The 23328-nt window shown below is 41.4% G+C and overlaps 1 protein-coding gene across 1 annotated transcript in view; it reads left to right on the top strand.

Annotated features, from left to right (window-relative positions):
- Window positions 1-23328, top strand: part of Zbtb38 (zinc finger and BTB domain containing 38) — a 75117-nt gene that overhangs the window by 11989 nt on the left and 39800 nt on the right. Inside the window, exon 3 of the mRNA XM_023712934.1 lies at window positions 9051-9116. The gene's annotated coding sequence lies outside the window, so the exon portion shown is untranslated. The remainder of the gene's footprint in view (window positions 1-9050; window positions 9117-23328) is intronic.

Genomic DNA, 23328 nt, shown 5'->3' with positions numbered 1-23328 from the left:
ACAGCACTCATGGCCTCCAGAGCGTGGCCTTAAAGAAACTATTTACTGCACTCTCTGCGGAGGGGTCCCCAGCATCACTTAGGGGAAGGGCCAAAGCCCTGTGGCATCCTGTCCGGATGTGACAGTGCAGTCACACACAAGCTACTTTTACCTCCAGAACTGGCCTCAGCCCCCAATTTCCTTCCATGCTTTCTTTGGAGGACTCATGTTAAAAGACTGAGTCCTTTCCAGGGCCAAGCAGCAAGCTGGCCATCAGGATAGTATGCTAGGAAGGTGAGCGGCTGAATTACCGACTTTTTGTAGATGTTGGTGAATCTCTTAATTTTGCACCTTTTGGTTTCAAAACCATACCGAACAATGGAAAATGAAACTTGCAACTTATTTTTAGCTGTTCAGACTAACTCCTGAGGTGTTTCTTTGCAAACCAAACAGAACACAGGCAACCTTAGCTGGCTAAACTTAGTCTGACTGACTTAATTTAGTAATCAAACCTTGTTCCCTGAAACTTCTCAAGTGACACTAGTCCCAGGTGATTTTTGGTTAGTACTTACTATTTTGCTTAAAATTATTTGCAGTTGTGCTTTTTAAAAAATTATGCATACTATAGTATTTTATTCTGAACAGAATTAGGAAAAACATTATAAACCTAGTAAGCTGATATCTATTCACATTTGCTCAATCTATAATCATTGATCGAGTACCTAAATGAAAGTTCAGAATTAAAAATAAATTGAGCCAGTGTATGGAATTTTAAAGAGAGTACCAGAAATTTAGGAATGTAGCTTCTATGCTGATTACTGAGGTCTTTGAGTACAACCCTTGCTATCTTTCAACCTGGTTTTCTTCTCCCTCAGAGGCATTCTCTAAAGCATCATCCCCATTCAGTGAAGCGCACTCTTGTTAGCAAGGGCCTGGGAAAATGTGGAGGCACATTTGGGAGGCAGTCATAGTGTGATCAGGCCACTCTTATTTCCACTGTCCCTTTCCCCATCCCAGGAAAGACAGGTTTACACAAAGCGCTGTGGTCTGCTTGCCAGTCAAGTGTGGCTCCCTTGGTAAACCAGTGCTAGGCCCCAGGCCATTCTTTAATGCACAAAGCAAGTTCTCCTATTTTAGGAAATGACTTCATGACTCCAAGCTGTAGATGCCATTGATAGTGGTAGAAGCAGAGAAAGGACTGCTGTGACTGGTGTTAAGGATCAAGAGCAGACCCTACTGAACCACTCCATTGCATGAGGCCAAGCTCCCGCGCCATGGGGAACACAAAGATCTGCTAGGAGGCAAAGGTAGATCGTTCAACACAGCCATAACTTATTGTGCTTTTCTGTTTAGTTCAAAGGAAATGAAAACTCACAGACGTTTGTTAGTCTGCTTTGGCTGAGACAAGATGCATGGTTATAGCTTTTCTCAGCCACAAAATCATTTGTTGGAGAGAAGAGACAGCAAATAAGTTTTTTCCTGAGTTGAGTCTGAGAATATTTGCTACAAAGGGTGGAGAAAGATACAATTATGTTCTCAAATAAGGTAGATTTTATGAATGAATTCTTCTGCAGGCCAGGCATAGAGCTCAGTGGCACAGCACCTGCCTGGTGAATGCAAGGTCATGAGTTCAGTTGCCAGTACAAAAAAAAAGAAAAAATGTTCCTAGCACTTGGGAGGCTAGGGCAGGAGGATTGCCATCAATCTGAGGCCAGCCTGGGCTACATAGTGAGTTTAAGACCAGCCTAAATTACATAGTGAGACTCTGTCTCAAAAAATCAAAGCAAAACAAAAAAGAGAATTCTTCCTTCACCTTCACTTGCTTTCCCACCTTCTTTTTGCAACCCAGTTGCCAGTCTCTCCAGAAAAAAAATCTCAGCTTTCTTGCTGAATATGTATTTCGCCAACTCAGGTCCACAAGACACTGTGGTTTTACTTGTTTTCAGTTTGGTGTGTGGCAGCAGTCATGGCAGTGAACGAGCGTGTGACTAGAAGCGCAGGAATGTCCTTGGCCCCCAAGGCTTCCCCAGCTCACATTTGATGCCATATTTCAGATCCATTGAGAAAGGCAATCAGGAACTACAGTATTTGGTTTCTCACACTAGCATAGTGGCATCCACAATGGTGGTGTTACCTGTTAAGGATATTCCCACTGGAGGATCTGACCTGGGCTAGGGGATATTAGCCACAGCCTCCCTTGCAGCCAGTCATTTTTCCCTTTTTCTTTGTTGAAAACCACATGCTTCATGTTTCCCATCTCTCTGGCTCTTCTCTGGAGGATAAGGCTCAGTCTGGTCTCCAGTCCTTGCCATCCTTTCCTACATTACTCACTGATACTATTGGATGGGAAGTAAGACTGCTGCTATTGGGCCAGTGAGATAGCTCAGCGGACTGAGCACCTGCTTAGGCAAGCACAGTGACTGGGGTTCAATTCCTGCCCCCAGGCGGACTGAGCTGGCTGAGACCAGGCATGGTGGTGGATGCCTGTAATCCCAGTGCTGCGGAGGCTGAAAAGAGGAGGATCACTAAGAGTCTGAGCTACGTCATGAGACCCTGTATCAAATACACAAAAATAAAATTAAAATAAAGACTGCTGGTGTCTAAGAGCTAGAGAATCATCCTGGAGTAGAAACTGTAGAAATTCTCAGCATGTGTATTCACCCAACTCTTCATTCTGCTTCTTTTTCTCAGTACCGGGCAAAATAATCCTAGGGAGGGTGCAGCTGGTTGATTGGAAAACCCCTTTTAAGAGCCATCTGACTGACACATAAAATAACTGCTCATGAAGGGAGATAGCCAAGTAGCCACGAATTCTAGCAGGCAGGTAACCGAGTCCAGCTCTTGTCCCATACAATCTAGTAAGCAAACTTCACTGAAGTTATGAAAATCATAAACTGACAGAGCTTGAAAGGGACATTAAACAAAGGAAAAATAAACAGATATTAAGATGTAGAGTCATTAACTTAAATGACACACTTAAAACGCCAGATTTGGTTAGGAAAAATCTTATACCCAAGGTTAGGCTTTTACAAAGTCCATTTGGAGGCTCAGAATTTAGCTCAGTGATACGGCATTTATCTCACATGTGCAAAATCCTGGGTTCAATCCCCAGTTACTACAATCAATCAATCAATCAATCAATAGTCTATTTTTTAAATATGTTGGGCCGAGCCGGGGAGATGGCTCAGTGGAATAAGCACTTCCCTGGCAAGCGCAAGGGTCTAAGTTCAATCCCCAGTTCCGGAAAAAAAAAATTATGTTGGGGGAAGAAATTCATAATAGATTATCTGTTCAAGAGAAGCATATGGTTTATCAATCAAAACCAGGTCAGTCTTGGTTTTTATGCTTTTATTTAACTGATAATTTACAACAGTCAAACAACCCAATAATAAATGCATTCCTAAATGTTGAATAAATTAAAAATAAAAGGAAACAAGCTGTAATTTTTCATACAATGAGAAGGTAACCTCACTGAATAGGTAATACAATAAGTAGGTAACAACTTATCAAGGATATTATCTTTTTTCTTTTTTATAAGACATCTTTTTTTTTTTTTTTTTTTTTTTTTGTCTTTTTCAGACAGGTTCCCCTATGCAGTTCAGGCTGGCCTTGACTCTCTCTGTCACCCAGGCTGGCCTTAAACTTGCAGTGATCCTTCTGTCTCAGTCCCAAATTCTGGGATTACAGGAGTGTGCCACCATGCCCAGCCTATAAGACAAGGTCTTGCCTTGTAGCTCAGCCTGGTTTTGAATTCCCTATGTAGCCCTGCCAATGAAAGAAGATAGTGAAGTAGTCACAAACACCAGTAGGAAGGATACTCGAGGTCCAGCTCTTGTCCCTACCAAGCAGTCTGCCCTGGCTGGCCTCCAACTCGTGGCGAATTTCCTACCTCAGCCTCTGGAGAACTGGGACCTTAAGCATGCACCACTGCACCAGGCCTAAGGATGTAAACTTGGCAAAGCACCAGATCTCTCTCAACTTCAGTCTCCTCATCTGTAACATGGAAAAAGTGGACTTCACTGGGTAAAATCTTGGCTTATATGGAAATGTAAGGTTTTTCCATTTACTGTGACTCTTAAAATATTTCTAAATTATGGCAAATTGCCATCTAAAATCATTACTGCACTTTCTATCATTAACTTCTTAAGATGGTCTAACTGGTACCTCTTTTTTTATTCTGTCTTTTCTTCCTGCTTGGCCTGGCTTTTCTTTCTCTAGTTGGTGTCATTCTAGGTACCCACAATTCCCAATGCCTGGGAGCAGAGGATCATTTGTATAGATAGCCAGCAGTAATCATGGCTCCAAGGAACTAGGGTCCCCTGTACTAGGTATCTACACAAATAAATGATTACTGATGTTAGGGGTGGAGTATAGATTAGGAGAACAACTTGTTTTATTTTTATTTATTTTTTCATTTCTGTGTTTAGAACACGGTCTGCAAGGTCTCACTGTGTAGATCTGACTTGTAGTGATTCTCCTGTTTTCAGCCTCCCAAGTGCTGGGATTATAGGCACACACCACCACACCCAGTCTCAATCGCTGTCTCAGCACACCCCACGGGTGGGTACTTGTTGTTTTAGGATTGGTAAAAAGATAGAGACTTTCAATCAATTCCATTTAGATTTGAGTCCCAGCTCTGCTGTTTACTGTGTGACTAACAATTTTTATTAGTCCCTCACCAAAAAATGATTGTAATTAAACCTATCTTGTAGGATTATTAGGTTAGAATTTAAAAATACTGAGCATGTCATGAGTTCACCATAAATCATAACTATTGCAGATTTTCAGCTCTGGTCAAGATAGAAAGGAAAAGTTTCAGCCCGTATCTCTAGGCAAAATGTAACCATTCAAAACAGGATTAGACTTTCCCAAACATTTTGCCTAAAATATCAAAGTCATTTTTAGTCATTGATAAATTAAGTCATCATATTATTTTCAAGATACTTGGACAGATATAGTCAATGTTATAAAAATATTCTGAGCCTTTTTTTTTTAAGCATTTGGTATAGGGTCTCACTACGCAGCTCAGACTCATAGTGATCCTCCTGTTTTCACCCTCCAGTGCTGGGATTAAAGGCATGCACCACCATGCCTGGTCTTGGTGGCCAGCTCAACACACCCTGGAGCAGGGTCTACCTGGCATGTGGTACCAGGGATCAAACCCCGGTCACTGTGTTTGCCTAAGCAGGTGCTTAGTCTGCTGAGCTATCTCGCCAGCCCTTTTTCTAAGCTTTTTAAATTCTGAGTATTTAAACAAAAGTATCATATTTGGTTGGCTGTTTAGAAATTTTTAATTATAATAGCCTAACCTGATAAAAAAAAATATGCCCATAGGGCTGGCCAGATAGCTCAGTGGATTAAAGCACCTGCTTAAGCAGACACAGGGACCAGAGCTCTATCCCTGGCATGCTGTGCTGGCATCACCTCCAGGGCGTGCTGAGATGGTGACTGAGGCTGGGTGTGGTGGTGTGCACCTGTAATCCTAGCACTTGAGAGGCTGAAAACAGGAGAATAACTGTGAGTCCAATCTATGTAAGGAGACCTGTAGACCCTGTACTAAATACATTTTTAAAAATACGCCTATAAATGTTGATCATCTCTATTACATGTAAAAGGAAGTCAGCTATAATTTTGAATGCAGTGAATGGCATAAAGAAATGTGCAGACCATCGAAATGTTTATAAACCAAGGCCTCCTCTGGGACTCAGTGCTCTGGCTTTTTTTGTTTGTTTGGTTGGTTTTTTTTAATGTAGAGCACCAAGCTTTGTTCATACTTGAATTATATACTTTGCATAAGCCATGCAATTTAACTTTAACCCACAGGACTGAAGATAAAATTAGCTCAGCCTGCAGAACAAGGAGACCGTGAGCAAGCGAGAACGTTAATCAAAGTGAAAGCTTCACCCTCCCTGCTTGCCAGCTCTGTCCCTCGCTTGCTCTTGCCAGATGATTCGGAGTATCTTATGCTTAACTAGTCAAAATGGCAGAAACAGGCTAAAATTTTCAATATGAAACATGGATTTGTCTTCTAGCTTGATGTCTGCATCTAGGCCCTGAGGAAGTTGATGAGGGACACACAATTTTGAGAAAATCATAGGTGAGGGCATATCTTTGCCACTTGTAATCATGATACAGTTGGAGTAATTCAGGCATGAGTGGTTTTTTTTTCCCCAAATACAAAACAGGATTTTCTGGCTGAGAACATCTGCCTAAACAAGCTTGTCCCTCTGAATATTTTCAGCTATAGTTCATATTTGTTTAAACCCAAACAGGTTTGGCTTCATGACTCTTCAGTTCAATTTGATAGAAGGTGGACAAAGAACCTCATGGACAGGTTTGGATGCCTTTCACTTTGGCACCTGGTTTCCTAAAGTACCAGTAGGGGACCTGACCCCAACCTCCATCCTCCTCTCTATAACACTATTCAGTCATCTCCAGGGAGCCTGATGAGGATTATTGTTGTTGTCACTGTCATTTTTATCCCAGGCAGAGGAGGCAGTGACTTAGTTCTATGTGTTCAGAGATGATTCCATATTATACATATTTAGCCTACATAATAATTTCTGAGTGTTTAACATGAACGTCTAGCTTTCAGATGTCAGCAGTGGGGAATTGCTCAATTGCCACTGAATGTCAGTTTGCTTTAACTTCCTCCAACCCCACTTGAAGGAACTTGCTTGATAGATGACTGTATATTAAATGGGTGCCTTGTAACTCAGTGTGAGTCTCTAATTCTCAACCCCCATGGTAGAAGAGGAACTGGTCAAGGACATTCCATTCTAATTTTCTGTCACTGTCAATGTTAACCAGAGCTCATACAGTGGAGATGTGGGGGTGGGGAAGATGGCTCCACCATCACGAGCTACTGTACTCTTAGAGCCACATTTATTTCTGAGAAGTTGTGAAGGAGAGATGTGCTCCAAAGAGAAGAGGACTTGCTATGGACCAGGTAGGACCGACCATCTGGACAACCCAACTCAGTGACTGCAGTGCACAGGTTAGACGTGGGCAGGGCACTCTACACTTTCAGCTGAAAATCACTTGTTCTGTCCAAGGAGATGAAATGTGAGCTACAAACAAAAGATTCAGTTGGGAGACCTAGTTCGTATGTTAAGATGTTCAAATATATTTTCTCCCTTAAAATTTTTCTCAGAACTTAAATATTTTTCTATACTGATTATTTCCAGCCATTTTATAGAAGATAGAGGCGCTAGAAAACCAGCAACTCCAGAAAATACTAATTCATTTTTGTGTGTGTTAAAATTAATTACCATTAACATAGTCAGTGATGTGATAGGCAATTAAAGACTTTGGGAGGGGTAAGAAGACAAAAATTGTGAATGTTTCGTACTTAAATCAATCTCACAGCACTTTATAAAAATGTTGGCTTATACCCAGGATCTAAGGGCGGGGGGTGGGTATGATTTCTTTGTAGCCAAAGAAATAGAATGGGAAAGAATATCTTCTATTTTCTTCAAATAAATAATTTCTTGTTTGATAAAGTATGGTAAATGAAATGCTTTTCTGGCATGTACCTGCCAGTAGTATCTGGAGATAATTTTTCTAGCAAGCTACACTGTTTTCTTCTTTGGGAACGTGGTGGCACTGGTTTTGTAGCAAAATAGTATTTGCTTATTAGGCATTTCTTTAAAATCCTGAATAAGCAGCCCTTTCAACAGTTTTTGTTCCACATGTTAAACATTTCATTGCAATTTGAACTTCAATTTTGTGTGTACGTGTGTGTGTGTGTGTGTGTGTGTGTGAGTGCATGTGAGTGGTGTGGTGCGTGTGAGTGATGTGGTGCGTGTAAGTGGTGTGGTGTGTGTGTGTGTGTGAGAGAGAGAGAGAGAGAGAGAGAGAGAGAGAGAGATAGGGAGGAAAGGGGTTGTGACAAGAATTCTTAAAGGGTTTTTTTATTGAAGGTTTTTTTATTTAAAAAATTGATTCCCCACAATTATGTATTGGAGTCTGCAGAAAGTGATTCCTATTTAGTACATAACAGCCACGCTAGGTCCCATCAATCTTGGGCAGTGGGGGTAGGGAAATGGTATTGAAGAAGACATGAAATTTGGTGTTTGAGTAGATGAGATTTAATTTTCGGGAAACATTTCACTCATAAAACAGATAGCAGCCCAACGTCAGCCCTGACCTCCTGATGTCAAAGTCATCATGCAAGCATAGCTAAAATAAGCCTCAAAGTAAAACAAAGAAACATTGCCTCCCAGCACAACACAATTTCTTGTCCTACAGAACGCACTGTCTTTATAGCCTTTTTGCTATTCCTGTAAATGCCTTTTTTACCTTTAAATTTAACCTTTGAAGGGGGAGGGAAAGGAAAACTCATTTTGCATTTTCCATGTTCCAAACACGTACAGTATGCTGCTTTAAATCTGAGTATTATTTAGGTCAGTAGCCTAAAGATAGCTTTTATTGTTCATGACAGTCAGCTATGCATCCGAAGGAACTCAGCATCAATCTATTTTTCTGCACTAATTTTATTCTGCTTCTAATTTAAGAAAATTCATTCACAATCTTAATACGATTCTGTCTGAGGCGGTATCTGCATTCTCTACTGCAGATACACTTAGCAGGATACATTTACGCTGCTTGTGGTTAAAGGTTATAGAACGGATATAGACAGCTGAGCATGCATTCTTCCACAAGCCTGCCGGCACCATTTAGGATTTTGAAAAATAATCTAGAAATGCTACACCCTTTATCAGAAGCATTCTTTATTTTGCAATAGCTAACAGTTTTGATTTTTACTGTTAGCAATTCTCTGAAATTAACAGTCTATAAAAATACATCCCGGACCAGATACATACTGTATTGAAAGCTTTCTTCAAGAAGAGGATATGACAGTATTCGCTCCAGCTTATTTTCTTCCTTAGCAAAAGGACTGAATCACAGAAGCAGGAGGACACGTTCATTGTGCAGCAGCTCTGCTCAAGTGTATGAAATGCCTTCTACTGTCGGGTTGCAGAATTTGGACTTTGCTAAGCAGTGTTTAGTGATTGGGCTCATCTTGCATCACCAGTTGATGACATTTTTCTTTGTTCCCTCCTACCCAGTTGAACCAAGACTCTGAAGCTGATATGCAATGTCACTTACAACATTAATCAGATACTGCATTTAAGGTGAGCTGTCCCTTGCCTCCTCCTTCCCTAGTGCTCGTGTGCTGCATGCATTGCGTATCTTGCTCCTGCGAGCCTAAGATGGCAGTCAGGATTAGCCGTGCTTGTGCTGTGTGTGCATGCTGTGTATAGAATTCATTACACGTTGCCTAGTTTTTCAGATGTGAGTATGTAAATGCTCTGTATGCCGTATCATCCGGTAGAGAAGACTTGTTTTTGCCTCATTACAGCCTTAGATATTTCGACATCACCTTTCATTTCCGATTCATTTGCTTCTGGGTGTTTGCTTTTCATCACATTCAAAATGCGATTTTACCTTTTTTTTTTTTTTCAAACAAAGCCAAATAAGCCCCACAAAACCCTAAAACCAAAAACAACAACAAAACTCTGCTACCAGATGGTGTCTCCCCTTTCCTCCTGCATTTGCTGTCTTTTAAATAATGTATGTTGTATTGTTAATTAATGTGAATATCAAATTAAACACATGAAACTTACATGTTTACAGTGCAGGTGGGAGGCAAGGTGGGATCTATTTTTAATTCTTAAGCACTCCATGCAGTGCAAGCAACTTCAGTCCTCAAATTTGTATTTTCACTGCTGTTATCAGTGTTTTGATTTTCAGCAGATGTGACAGTGGCCTTTGCAGTGGTCAGCTCTGAGCTTTGAACTCTCAGAGGAACAAGGGGAAAAAATTCAACACACCACCTCCTTGGTTGCAGCCTCAGAGAAATCTTGGATGAGGAACTTTTTTTTCAGTCTTGTTTTCCTGTTGATAAATCCAGTCCTGGGGATCATAGTACATTCAAGCTGCTCTGCGTATGATTTTTGGGGTGTGTGACAATTGCATCTAAAACTTGTGAGCAAGAAGACGGAGAAATCAGTTGGTCTCCATCGCCTTCCATAAAAATGGCTGTCCTGTCATGCTAGCACTGCATTAAGTGATACATACAGGTAGGTTGAAATCTGCATGTTTTATAGATTTTTAAGCCATGTAGTAAGAACATTAGCTAGATTAAAATATGACTTTTTAAATAAAAATAAGATAATTGTAATCTTTGGAGGGGTATTAATTTGGATAGCCTTTCCTACTGAGATACTATGCATAGTTTTTATAAACTTATAAAATGATTCTGCTTTAAGAGTATGATGATTCCTTTCTTTAAAAATCAGTTATATGATAGGTGTGGCGCCACTAGGCAACAAAAGAATTTTTTGAAAAGTCTGATGATTCAGCTTTATTTTAGCTAGAAACTAAAAATAAATGGGTTTCTAGAGATAATTTCAAAGGGCACAAATAAGCTTAATAAGAAATATTTAAATTTTAAAAAGCGGTCTTTTACCGTGTTATAAGAAAGATGAAAATAAAAGCTTATATACTTCTAAAATCAATTTCAGGTAATATACAAGGGTAAACACATTATTGATATATGTGTATATATATATGTGTGATATGGGGGTGAGAGTTACCATTTTTAAAGGGGAAAACATTAAACATAAATGGCCCTGTTAGAAATATAGAGCTTCACTAAATGAAATCAAGCACCTCAAATGGTTCACTGCAGACCATGTAGCTGTGGTTCTGTAAGTTCCAAATTCTGGCATTTTTCAAAATAATTTCCTGAGCTCTTCCCTTTGAACTTAACTTCTCAAATATATTTTAGTTTCAAATTAACACTGGGCCGGAACCTGTTTCCTTGGTAACCAAATCGTATTTAAAAATGCAATAACAGATATGCAAAAGAATGTCTTTAAAAAGGATACAAATGTTCAATGAAAATTTTGCAGTTCTGTTTCCTCTCATAGAATCTGAACTGTTTTAGACGTTTTAAAAATGCGGTCTTTGAGCCTTAAAAATTAAGCCATATTTCTAAATATATAGAGAAAGATTGCAGAGGAACAGCTTTTTCCTCTGTGCTCAGTACTTTCAAAATTAAGGTTTCCTTTGTAATTGCTCCAGAATGCAGGTCAAGGTTTGTGTTCAGAGGTGTAGTAGTTTCATTATCATGAGTTCATCAGCGCCTCTGAAACAAAAGGTATTTTAGTAGTTCTGAGAATCAGAAAATGCTTTTGCTCCTATTTCTCCCCATTCTTCCATTGATAATCTCTGAGCTCTAGGTAGAAACGGATCCAAACCCAAACCTGCCCCCCCAATGACAAGTGCACATTGAGCTTGCATGGTAGGGTCTTTGTAGGTGTGGTAGAGGGAGATGTTGCAAAACCTAAAACCTCTCTGAGCTTAGCTCTGATGTGAAGAACCTTGAGATGCAGAAACATATGGGTAAATAGTTGCTTTATTCTAACAGTTTTTCTAGTAGTGTACAGCATTGTCTGCACAATCCAACTTCCTCTGTGCTAAAGGGGTGGTTGTGATTCTAATTGTTGTTGTGTTGTTTTGAGGCCAGCTAAAGTATTTTGCGTGGAATCTTTCTCTGGCTCAATTATATTAGAACAGAGTTCATCTCATAGTGATTTCCTGCTCAGGGCTTGCTGTGAAATATTCATCCTGCAACACCTTTATTTATTTAATTATTTTCCAACTGTTCGGGAGCCATTTTCCTCTTTCTTATGACTGAAAATGAACTAAATGTATTCTGAATATAGTATCCATTGGATCGTAAACTAAAGGGAAATGTTGGAAACCTGTTTTAGATTGCCATTTATTTTAGTACCAGTAGTATTAACAGTTGCAGTAGGATCAGGCTAATTGTCATTTGCTCTTGAGCAAATAGTGAGCTCTGCATTTGTAATTAAAACACTACTGCTATTCAGAAAGATTACTACCACAGTGTCTTCTCTATTAATAGACCAGGGCAAATGAATCATTTTAACCCTTTTGAATCTTAGTTATAAGACTGGAACAATACAATGCTATTGTGTTTAGTATAACATGAATATCTGAAAGATACCAACATTCAAAGATGTCGATCCTTTTTGTTTTAACTCAGGCACGGTTGCATCATCTTGTAGATTTTCATATCTAATGACTTTCTGAAATGGCTTTATTTATTGATGTTGTTCTTGGTTGTGCCTAAAAGAATTTTAAATATGTTTGAAGGTACTAGAAAACCAAGTAAGACTGTTGGGAAGTATATTATGCCATTGTCATTCTAATAAATAGGTCAGTGAATGGAAAAATAATTATTATTTATTGCTTGATTATGTTTCACCTAACGCTTTGCCTTCCTATTTCACAGTAATGTTTACAAGGCACAAAACCTTTCTAAACTTACCCATTTACAATTGTTATTGGATTTCCTAGATCAGCTGAAAATGTTTCCTGCCAGCTGAAGATAGCACTTACCCCTATCCTTGTTTAAGAGACCATGATTAACCTATTTGCACTTTTTGGCTAAGGTGCTTGTACTGGGCAAGCTAGAGCTGGTACAATAGGAAGAAAGCGCAAACAACTGCTTTGTTCTCACCAAAATTAAATGGGGAAATGTGCGGCTTTCTGCCTGAATGATTTACAGTATGAAATTCTCAACATTTTTTTCCCCTTTGGAGGATAGGGAATGCATTTCTAAGCTTTAATCCAGTGAGAATTCCATTCTGCATCTCTCACTTCTACAGTGATGTCATCTACTACAGCAATTTCAATGGATTCCCCTATCAGATCTTGACTTAGAGCCTCTTTACTGCACGGTATGTGAGAATTATCTAGAACAGAATCTTACCTTTCTCTCTAGTACTAAATCATGCTAAATCTTTGAGTTTCGTGTGGCTTATTTTTACAACTCAAAAGGAAATGCTCTTCTTAATAGCTTTCCTGGTAATGAAACACTCAGCCCATTTACTAAGCACCTACTGTCTATAGTCATATTACAGAAGCTAGAAATATAATAGCGAACAAGACCGATCACAGCATGCTTCTCATGGACCTGACTTGGTATGGCAGGGCTAGAGACGGGGAAAGGTGGTAAAAAGAAATTTGTAAACAAATAACTGAAAAAGACAAGTGAAAGAAGAAAAATAAAATCTTAAAAAGCAAGAGTGATCAATTGTGAGGAAGAGAACCACTTTAGGATGGTTGGTCAGAGAAAGCCCTCCTGGGGCGGTGGTACTTGATGGAGAACTGTATGAAGACCTGACAGGTACCTCCCCAGGTCGAGCTGTGCATAGGTCCAAGCTGCAAATTTCCCCTTCGTGGTGTACATGTGACTGTCTCAGAGCCAGGTCTGCCAACTTCTCAGTTGAATCTCTAGCAGTGACAGTGTGGCCCAGGCTCCTCCAGTTGGGTACCAGTCAGGTCATGGCCTTTGGCCCACTCACCACCCTGAGACTACCTCAGGAGTTGCAGTGGAATTTGGGACATTGCAGTCCTAGGTGGTGATGAAATGCTGGCACAGATTCAGCACCAACCCAAGAAAAGCCTTGCAGAAGAAGGAAATTTCTGGGAAGCCTCTTCCTTTGTTTTTCTTAAGAAGTCCAGAATTTAAGCTATTTAGTTTTTGAGATAGCTATTTAATTTTTCCAAAGGCAAAATGGCAGAAGGATCTGTCTGATCTTACCAAGAGGGTGTGTGTGTGTGTGTGTGTGTGTGTGTGTGTGTGTGTGTGTACTGGGACAGAACCCATGGCCTTTGCACTGAACTATATTCCCAGCCCTAAAACATTTCAGCTCTGTAGACATCTTGCCTGCTGTTAGTTTTTTGTTAAGGCTTTGAGTGACTTTTCTCTATCATAACAAATAGTGCTAAGGAGATTCTCTAGAGCCTTTGCTGATAAAAGCCAGAGAAAAAAAGAATGGGTTTGCTGCACAAGTTAGAAACTATAAGGTTCTTCAGGACATTCAGAAGCACTTTCTAAAATTGACTCATAATTTAGCAGGCTTTGCTTAGCACAAGGAAGATGGCCTAGATGGCTCCTTATACTTCATTTGGGTTTTTGAGACATATCCACTGCACCAAGACAAACTTCTGGTCCTTTGCAATAGAGAGTTGCCCATCATGGGGGAGGGGACTTCAACAGTCAGTTCACTTCTTGCGCATTTCTTGAGCATCTACTGTATGACCGACACAGCTATGAACCAGGCAGAATGGAATATGACATGGTCCCTGTGGGACTCTGTCCAGGTTCCCACATGAAGCCGGAGCATGATCTGGACAAACATAGTGGTGGATCCTCTCTGGTGCAGAAAGAAATGAATGGCATGCTGTTCTCCTTTTGGAGGGGCTTTTGTTCCCCTTCCCTGAGGTTCAGCCTTTCGTTTGGGGACAGCTCAGCGGATGGCAAGGACCATTCTTCATTTGGACTTTGTCTCTTGCTCTTACCACCTTCCCAAGATGTCTTGGCTCCTAATAGACCGCCGTATGCCTGGCTGCCTTGCTCCAAGCTGGTCTGCCTGCACTGCCAGGTGACCTCAGTAACGGCTGCCACTTTTGCATTCATGAGCAGATGTTAAGTTGAGAAACCCTTGAATACAGAAATTTGAATTTGTGATGCTAGCAAGATGCTTTTGCTTTTTTACCTTCCCTGACTGACAGTGGGGGTCTCCTGGCTGACAGTTCTGTGGAAAGCTGTCTGGGCAGCAGGTAAATCAGAGACCAGTTGCCAAATCACTTGTCTTTGTTAGGTGATCCCAGCATGCCATTGACCAGAAAATTGCTCTTTTGATCTTACAACTGATTTCACATTTTTTCTTTAATGGCTTCCTTGCTTCTGCAGCTATTTCTACTGGAGACCAGCGCTTGTGTCCTGACTCACTGTTCAGCCTACAGAGGGAGTGTGTTTTCTGCTCTGGTTTTGTTTTTAAAATGACAGTGTAAATTATTCCTTCTGCATTCATGAAAGGCAGTGGAGGCTTTCATTACTTTATTTACACAATAAAGTAACCCTCTTCCTCACCCATAGTCATTGTTACCAACTGGATATTTTGAAATTCTACTGAGCCATCTCCCCAGCCTGAAATTTCTTTTGCATGCTAAAATCTCCTACCCCGTCAGAGGCCTTGGTCTAATTAAGGCCTCATGGTCCTGCCCACCTTCCCCAGTGCAGAGCGCCATGTGACGCAGAGAGCCTGCCCCGAGGGCCTCGCAAGCCACTGAGACAGAAAACAAAAGCCACCAGCTGAGAACGTGGCTAAATCTCAGAAGGGCAGGGCCCTTGTAATTTTTTCTTGTTTCTTCAGCTGAGAACAGGAAAAAGTGGCAAAGACAGGAGCTATGCCCAGGAAGATTCACTAAGTAGGCAAGGTATTAGAGAAACCATGTAGAAGAAAAGGGGGTTGACATCTAGGAAGCAAACTGGGGAGCTCTGCACACTGGACAGCGCAGCAAGGGGCAGGTGGGGTGCATAGGACAGGAAAGCAGAACAAAGGGGCAGTTGGCAGGCAGGCGGCTGGGATGAACAAAAGGAGGTGCTGCTTTGCTGGACCCCATAGCCAGAGGTGGAGGGTGCAAGGGAGAAAGTGGAGAGGGACTGCAATTAGAAGGCTCAGGCAAGCCCCTACATGTAGGCTCCAGGCCAGCTGGGAAAGACTGGGTGCTGTGTGTGACGAACTGTCTGGCTTCAGCCAGAATGTTGACCTTGTTGCTTAATTGTCCCGCACTGCCTAGTTTGCAGAGCCTACTGATTGATGTCCTTAAAGGTGATTTACACAGTCTTACAAAATTTCCAGTTCCATTTCAACATGCTGCTCTACATGCCAAGAATGCCAAAACACCTCTGCCCATCCAGTAGCTGCTCTTTTCAATCTGAATCAAAGTTTAAGTAAATTGAACAGACCATTTACCTGTGCTGTGACCTAGTGCTGTTGGTCTTCTATAGAGCCGGGCTGGAATCTACCCAAAATACTTACTGTGAGCTGCAGAGTTGAGAAATGTTTTTCCAAAGACACGTTGCCTATGGCAAGGGTGCCTCTCTGCTTTAGAAGCCCCCAAAGCCTCCTTCCTTCCCTCTCTCCCTTGCTCTCTACTGAGTGCCTCCTGAGCCATCCCCATAGGATATCTGGTTTCTGTGGATTCCCTGCTCTCCAGGAAAGCCTCCCTGGGTGGGGAGCAGTGGCCCTGTTCTTGCTTAGTTCATACGGGCATCTGAACCAGAAACTTCAGTTGCCACGTGCATGGTGGGCCCTTTTTATTCTCTCACTGAAGGGGCTGAGGCCAGAGGGGCAGTTGCGTCTCCAGGTCTGTGGCAGAGGCTGAGGGGCAGAGCAGCGCTTGGCTCCTAGTGCAGAGCTCTCCCTGCTAGAACAGGCTGCTCTCCGTCCCAGAGGAAGTGCAGGCCCTAACCTGGGGCTGGCAGACTTTCTCTGGAACACACTAGATAGTGAGGATTTTAGACTTTTTTGGTGTCAAAGGACAAAATTTCAACAAACTGAGTTGGCTTTTACTAGCAATTTCTGCATCGCACAGCACTCCATCTATAAAAACTACAAAGACATTTTGCTGGGTCTGGCGCAATGGTCAGGTTTTACATGTAGCTTGAGCAGGAACAAGGAAACAGCATAAAGCAAAAAGTGGGTTGGTTCATGCTGGGCTACTCCGTGTTACTTTCCTTATGAGGGTCAAAGCAAAGGGGACTGTCTTATACCACCAAAACCTGGCCTGTTTGGGGATTTGGCTGTTACCTCACTTCTGATTTCTTATGCCAGATAAACAATGGATGTGGGACTTTAGCAGGAATAGCTCCATTTTGGTGTGGCCTGCTGGAGCCCAGGGCAGGGTGCATTCCAAAACAATGGCCTTCCATAGATTTTACCTCATAGTGGATTGAGGCAAAACAGAATATTGTGTAGGTATTTATATAACAAAGGAGGGGCTGGGGAGATGGCTCAGTGGAATAAGCGCTTCCCTGGCAAGTGCAAGAGCCTGAGTTCAATCCCTAGTTCCGAAAAAAAAAAAAAAAAAAAAAAAAGGAGAAGGCAAATCTCCACACATTATATATTGATGAAGTTAAACATATATGATATTAAATATAATGATAGACATGACTGCTTGTGGATTCTGAAATTTTAACTTTATATAAATTTCATATCATGCATTATTCTTCGTTACTAGCCTAACCATTTAAAATATGAAACCATTCTTATCTTATAAATTATACAAAACAGGTGATAGGCTGAATTTAGCCTGAAGCTTATAGTTTGCAGACCCATTTTTTAAAAAACAAAATCTCCTGTTCTGGGCCCATTTGAGAGATCCAGCCCACATATGTGTTTTGTTTGACTCGCAACAGTGTTTTGATGCAGGTGTGGTGGTGCATGCCTGTCATCCCAACACTTGGGAGGCTGAGGCAGGAGGGTCACTGAGTTCGAGAGCAGCCTGGGCTACAAAGTGAGCTCAAGGCCGAGCTAAACTGCATAGTGAGGCCCTGTCTCAGAAAGACAGGAAGGAAGGAAGGAAGGAAGGAAGGAAGGAAGGAAGGAAGGAAGGAAGGAAGGAGGGAGGGAGGGAGGGAGGGAGGGAAGGAAGGATCTTGAACATATTTTTGTAGAAGCAGAAAGACACATTTATGAACACCTCCCTTTTCTCATGTAAAGTCGCTTTGTATTATGTTGAAGCAAATCTCAGACCTCTTATCATTCTATTTCTACATACTGGAATATGATTCTCCAAAAGATACAAATTTCAAGAGAGATTTTTTTTTTTTGGAAAGAATTGCTGAAGTTTTTGGAGGTAAAAGGCAACATGGTACCTACAATTTTCAAATGGGAAGGAAGAAAGGGAAGGAGGAAAGGAAAAGAAAGTTCTGGACAGATTATGTACAGTTTTTATACTATTTTTGCAACCCTTCTATAAATTTGATATACTTCTAAATATTTTTTTACAAAGTGAAATACTAAAAATTAAATTTCAAAAAATGAAATATTGCCAGGTGTGGTGGTGCATGCCTATAATCCTAGATTCTAGAAGGCTAAGGAGGAGGATCGCCATGAGTTTGAGACCAGCCTGGGCTATGCAGTGAATTCAAGGCCAGTCTCAACTACATAGTAAGATCCCCTCTCAAGTAGATTAATCATGGGGCCAGGGAGATGGCTCAGTAGGATAAGCACTTGACTGGCAAATGCAAGGATCTGAGTTCAATCCCCGGTTCCGCAAAAAAATAAATAAATAAATAAATAAATCAAGAGGATTAATTGATTTTTAAAATAGAATACTGAAAAAGAAAAACAACCACAGTACTATAATACCCCAATAATTCCTTAATAACATCACATGTCATAATCAGCATTTGAATTTGTTTAATTAGGTCATTAAAAAACAATTTGTTAGCTCAAAGCACAATTCCAAATAGGGTCCATAATGTATAAGTGGTTGTTCTCTTATGTTTCATTTCATTTACAAGTTTCTCCTTCTCTTTCTTTAACCTTGCTATTGCTATTAAAATAAGTGTTAAGTTAGGTATGGTGATGCACATCTGTAATCTCAGGACTCAGGGAGGCTGAAGTAGAAGGATCAAAAGTTCAAGCCCAACCTGATCAACTTCGTGCCTTAGCAGTATTCCCAAAATTAATTATTCTCAAAATCTAGCAACTTAGAAAGGGATAGAGAGATGGTTCAGTGCAAAGGCCCTGGGTTCATTCCTCAGCACTAAAAAATTAAAATAAATGTTAAAGAAACACACTGTTTGACTGCAGAGTTTCATCCAATGAGAAAATGCATTATTGTTCACTTGGTGCTGTTTTACAGGTTCCTGTCTCACAGTTTTTTCCTATAAATTTGTAGTTACATTTGGAGGCTAGATTGGTCTCAGGGTCTGTTTGGTTTTTTCATTTTGATTCAATTCATTTCATGTTTTTCTTTTTCTTTTTTTAAGTAGCCAACACTTGATAGCTAGGTATGGTGCTGCATGCATATACTCCCAGTACTCAGAAGACAGGCAGGAAGATTGCCACAGGATGCAGACCAGCCTGGATTACATAGTGAGACCCTGTCTCAAATAAACAAACAAAAAACCATTTGATAGCTGTTATATAAAAATCCTGATTCTTGGCTTGGTTGAAATATTCTGCAGATCTGGCATCTGGACTTAGCAAGAGCAAGTCTGGCAGTGAGTAGGAAGCACTCCACTCCCCACCTCTCTCCACTACTTGAGTGGGACAGGGATTCTCCCATTACCCTCAAGTCGTGCTGCAGGGTTGAGTAGCTCCATACCTTTATCTGCCAAGCTTCAGCAGCACAGCTCCCTCCAAACGGCACTGCTACAGAGGCTGTGGTAGCGGGGAACACAGTGTCCACACTGGAGCCTTTGGGGGAATGCCTGGGTGACAAGAGAGAAGCATGGGATTGGGACTTAAAATGGTTGAAAAGACAGTGATAAGTGGCCATAGGAGGGAGGTCAGGTGATGGGTTTGGGTGAGAGCCTAGGATAGGGACAGAGGGAAAAACAAAACCCATAAATTAACAGCACAGCACGTACACAGGTGGACTGAGTTACAGACTCCTAATCTGTGGTGGAAAGAGAAACCAAGTGGGTTTCAAAGAAACAAGATTGTAGAGTTTTTAGATGATATTATCATGATCCTTGGTTTCTCTGTTTCCACCACAGGTTAGGAGTCTGTAACTCAGTCCACCTCCTGTACTTGCTGTGCTGTTAATGCTTGACACAATGCCAAGCTTTTATTTTTCCTTTGCAGTGTATTGAAAATTATTATAAAGTACATCACATTTAAATATATCCATATCTATTATATATGACATATATATATATATATGGTTTTTTGAGACAGGGAATTGCTGTGTAGTTTAGGCTGGCCTTGACTTCGGGGCAATCCTCATGCTTCAGTCTTATGTACCATCACACCTGGCTTCCATGGTTCTTCTTCTTATCATTATTATTTGTGGTAGTAGTGGGGATCAAACTGAAGGCCTTGTGCATACTAAGCAAGTGCTCTACCCCTGAACTACAACCCCAGCCCCATTTAATTATTTTTAAAGGAGGAATAAATCTTTACAGAAAGGAATATAATAAGGTTCATGGAAATTTCCGACTAGTTCCCCATCCATACTCAGAAGAATGATTAAGAGAAAGATTCTGTGACTGGTTATGAGGAAGGATGGAAAATTTTGAAAGACTAGCTCATTATGTAAGTTTTAGGCTGTGGTGTTTCAAACTGTTGCTGTGATAATTTAGTTGTTAATAACAGTTTGGGGAAATCTACTTGCTTCTGGAGAAACATTTGGCTCTAAGGAGAAAGAAATGCCACTGGTGTGAAGTCCAAGTGGATTCAAGGAGCCATTCACTTGCTAAGCTTCTTAGGAAGCTAGAGCTGATTGCACCAGTAATGAGCTGTTGAAGGGGCTGATCTAGGTACCACCTGGAACACAGGCGCGAAGCAAAAAGTGGACCGTGAAGTCAGGCCTGTGTTCAGATCCCCTTAAGGCACTCTGCTGTGTCCCTAGCTATGTGTCATGGAAAATTTCTAGAGTATAAAGGTTGTTTCAGATAACCTTTGGGTTATGATTATCACTGTTTGGAAGACAGGAACACAGAACTTGGAATTCTTGTTTTGGGGGTCTAGCTCAGTAGCAGAGCCTGTACTTAGCATGTGTGGGGCCCTGGGTTCAACCCTCAATACCAAAACCAAAACCAAAATCTCAACAGTTAACTCCTAATACAACAGTAGCCACATGAGCTTGCAATTAAAGCGCACTTGCTACGTACCAAGTATTACTGTATATACTTTGCATGTATTAGTAATATAGGGTAAACTCCCAAACTGTTAGATGTCCGGTATGAGTTCATGTTCTCTAAAATCGAAGAATGAATTTTAGGAAGAATGGCGGTCAAGAGCAGAATGTATTTATTGGGGAAAGAAAGCTTCTGTCAGAGAGAGAGAGAGAGAGAGAGAGAGAGAGAGAGAGAGAGAGAGAGAGAGAGCAAGCGCTCTGGTTGTTAAGGACCCTGCCTTTTCTAGGGATTTTTGTAATATAAAACCATGAAGTAAGGCGGGTCCAAGGCAGGGAAAAAATGGGAAATCAAAAGGTGAACAAGGAGTGGGACCAAACTGTGGTCCATAAGATTACGAGCATAATTACTCAGGTAAAAGTAATTAAGTCAGGATCAAATGAGGAAGCCAGTCACGTAACAAGTGGGCACAAATACAGAGCACGGGCTCTTCTGGCTTCCTCGAGTTGGTGGATACCTCTATAGAATATCAGTCCTTGGTGTTTATCTAGGAAGTATGTGGGGCATTCTTCTTTTGTCTTGAGGTCTGGCACTCAGTGGACAGAGTCTCCCCCACAGTTGCAAAATGTCCCATCATCTCTACTGGCTCCTTCCGAGGGCCTAGCCCTGTCTGACTGCCATATGATATTCCTGTCTAATTTAGCTGTCTATGACATTACCTCATTCGGTTTTCAAAAAGCCTTAGGAGGCTGGCATTAATATTAAAATTAGCCTCATTTGAAAAGAAGAAAGCTAAAAGGAAAAACAGAAAATAAAAGAAGGAAGCTAAGGCACAGGAAGGTTAAATAACTTGCCTTAAGTGACCCTGTAAGCAACAAAGCTGGGCATTGAACCCAGATGGGATGAGCTGAGAGGCCAAATTGTTTGCTCTCCTCCCTCCTACCTTCCTGGGGTAGCAAAGAGCAATATGGCCGTCGCGACTTCTCAGCCCTGGTTCTTAATCTGCATGCCTCAGTTTTCCAGGCAGGTGCTTATGCCGCTGAGCTACCTCCCCAACCTAATGCCTCAGTTTTCTTGAAGGTTTTTGAATAGTTTTCATAGTTTCCAAAAGACTACAATTAGACTACGAGATTTTTATGGTGGAATCCACTATTGCCAACAGGTTAGCTCAAGTTTTGTGGAAACTGATTGGCAGTTATATATACACAAAAATATTGCCCTGTTTTCAAGTGGAAGATCAAACATTACCTAATAAACTGTTTAGTGGAGTAGACCTCTTAAAACGGGTAGTCTATAGAGAGAATAAAGGGTGCTCCCCCTTGGGGAGGTTGGGAACTGCTGACATACTTGTGAATGTACACTGCCCGACTGTTCTGAGCATAAGAAACCATAACCTAAGTGACTCCATTCACTCACCGAATGAACAGTAAACAACTCTAAAACTGATTCCAGGAGAAATCCACATGGCTCAGCTACACCTGTTCTGTGCATGAGCCATTCAAAAAAAAAAAAAGATTTCCCGAGAGGTTTGCCTGATATCAACCTATATAAGCAGACACATCTCACCTCACCATGTCTGGCTAAACCAGCCCTTGAGGTGCTACTGGCTGTGGATGCTGTTAATCATCAGGGCCCACAGTTGTGTAAATCCTTGCACTCCAATCTGTGCCTGACAGCGATTGCCATGCCTCTGAACACCGGAGCTGCAGGGCGATGGCGTAGACACATCGAGATGCTTCCTGAGATGTTGTCTCAGGACCAAGGAAGTTTGTGTTCACTTCTGAGCTGCTCTGACGACCAACCTGCAGCACTCTTCCACTCCGTTGCAAGCCTAGGTTCTCTGTAAATACGACCCCCCCCATCCTCATGGAGATTGATTTGTAAAATAAATCTTTTGTGTGATTTGTAACATAATTATCACGGCTCTGTTTGGGCCTCCCAGAGATCCTCAGGCCTGCTTGCCACACCGACCTTTCTGCCTTCAAAACTGTGCTTTTATTTTTAAAATATAAGCATGATTCCTTCCTTTGCCTTAGAGTCAATATATTCTTCCCTCATTATTCTCAATGTTTGACTGCCTTTGCACTTAACATTGGAATCTCCTTAGCTCATCAAAATGCTCTGGCGTGCACAATTGCATACACTATGTTCCAGGCTAAAACCAGGCCGCACGTCATGCAAAAAAGGGCCTTTTAAATCCTTTCGCGAGAGGAGTGAATCTTTTCTAAAGAATATTTCAAAACCAGACTCACTACTCTCAGAATACAGGGAACACGTATCATTTAAAAACAATAAACAAACAAGCAAACACCTGCGCAGGAGGGCATTACGCCGTTCTCTGTACAAGTTTGTGGCAGGCCTCAGTAAGCACTTTTTCCATGCGTAGCCCCTGGATGGCGGAAGGAGCCCAGCAGCCAGCCAAGTGCCCTTCGTTTAAGGAAGAGGACTGGCTCTTGCATGAAGCAGTTCTTAGACCTCTTTGGGAAATTCAATCTAGGCCTCTCCTGACCGCCTTGGGATGACACAGGTGACATCTTATTCCTGAGAATTTGATGCAACTAAAGCTGCGCAGAGCTGTCTTTCGGCATCTTGCCTCTCCGGAGGGCGCAGGGTCTGCATCCGGTGCCCCGGACGCCCTGCGGACCGGC

This window comes from Octodon degus, unplaced genomic scaffold, assembly GCF_000260255.1.
Source record: "Octodon degus isolate 3935 unplaced genomic scaffold, OctDeg1.0 scaffold00028, whole genome shotgun sequence".
In the NCBI taxonomy this organism is placed as follows: Eukaryota; Metazoa; Chordata; class Mammalia; order Rodentia; family Octodontidae; genus Octodon; species Octodon degus.
This window is presented reverse-complemented; position numbering and strand designations above follow the sequence as displayed.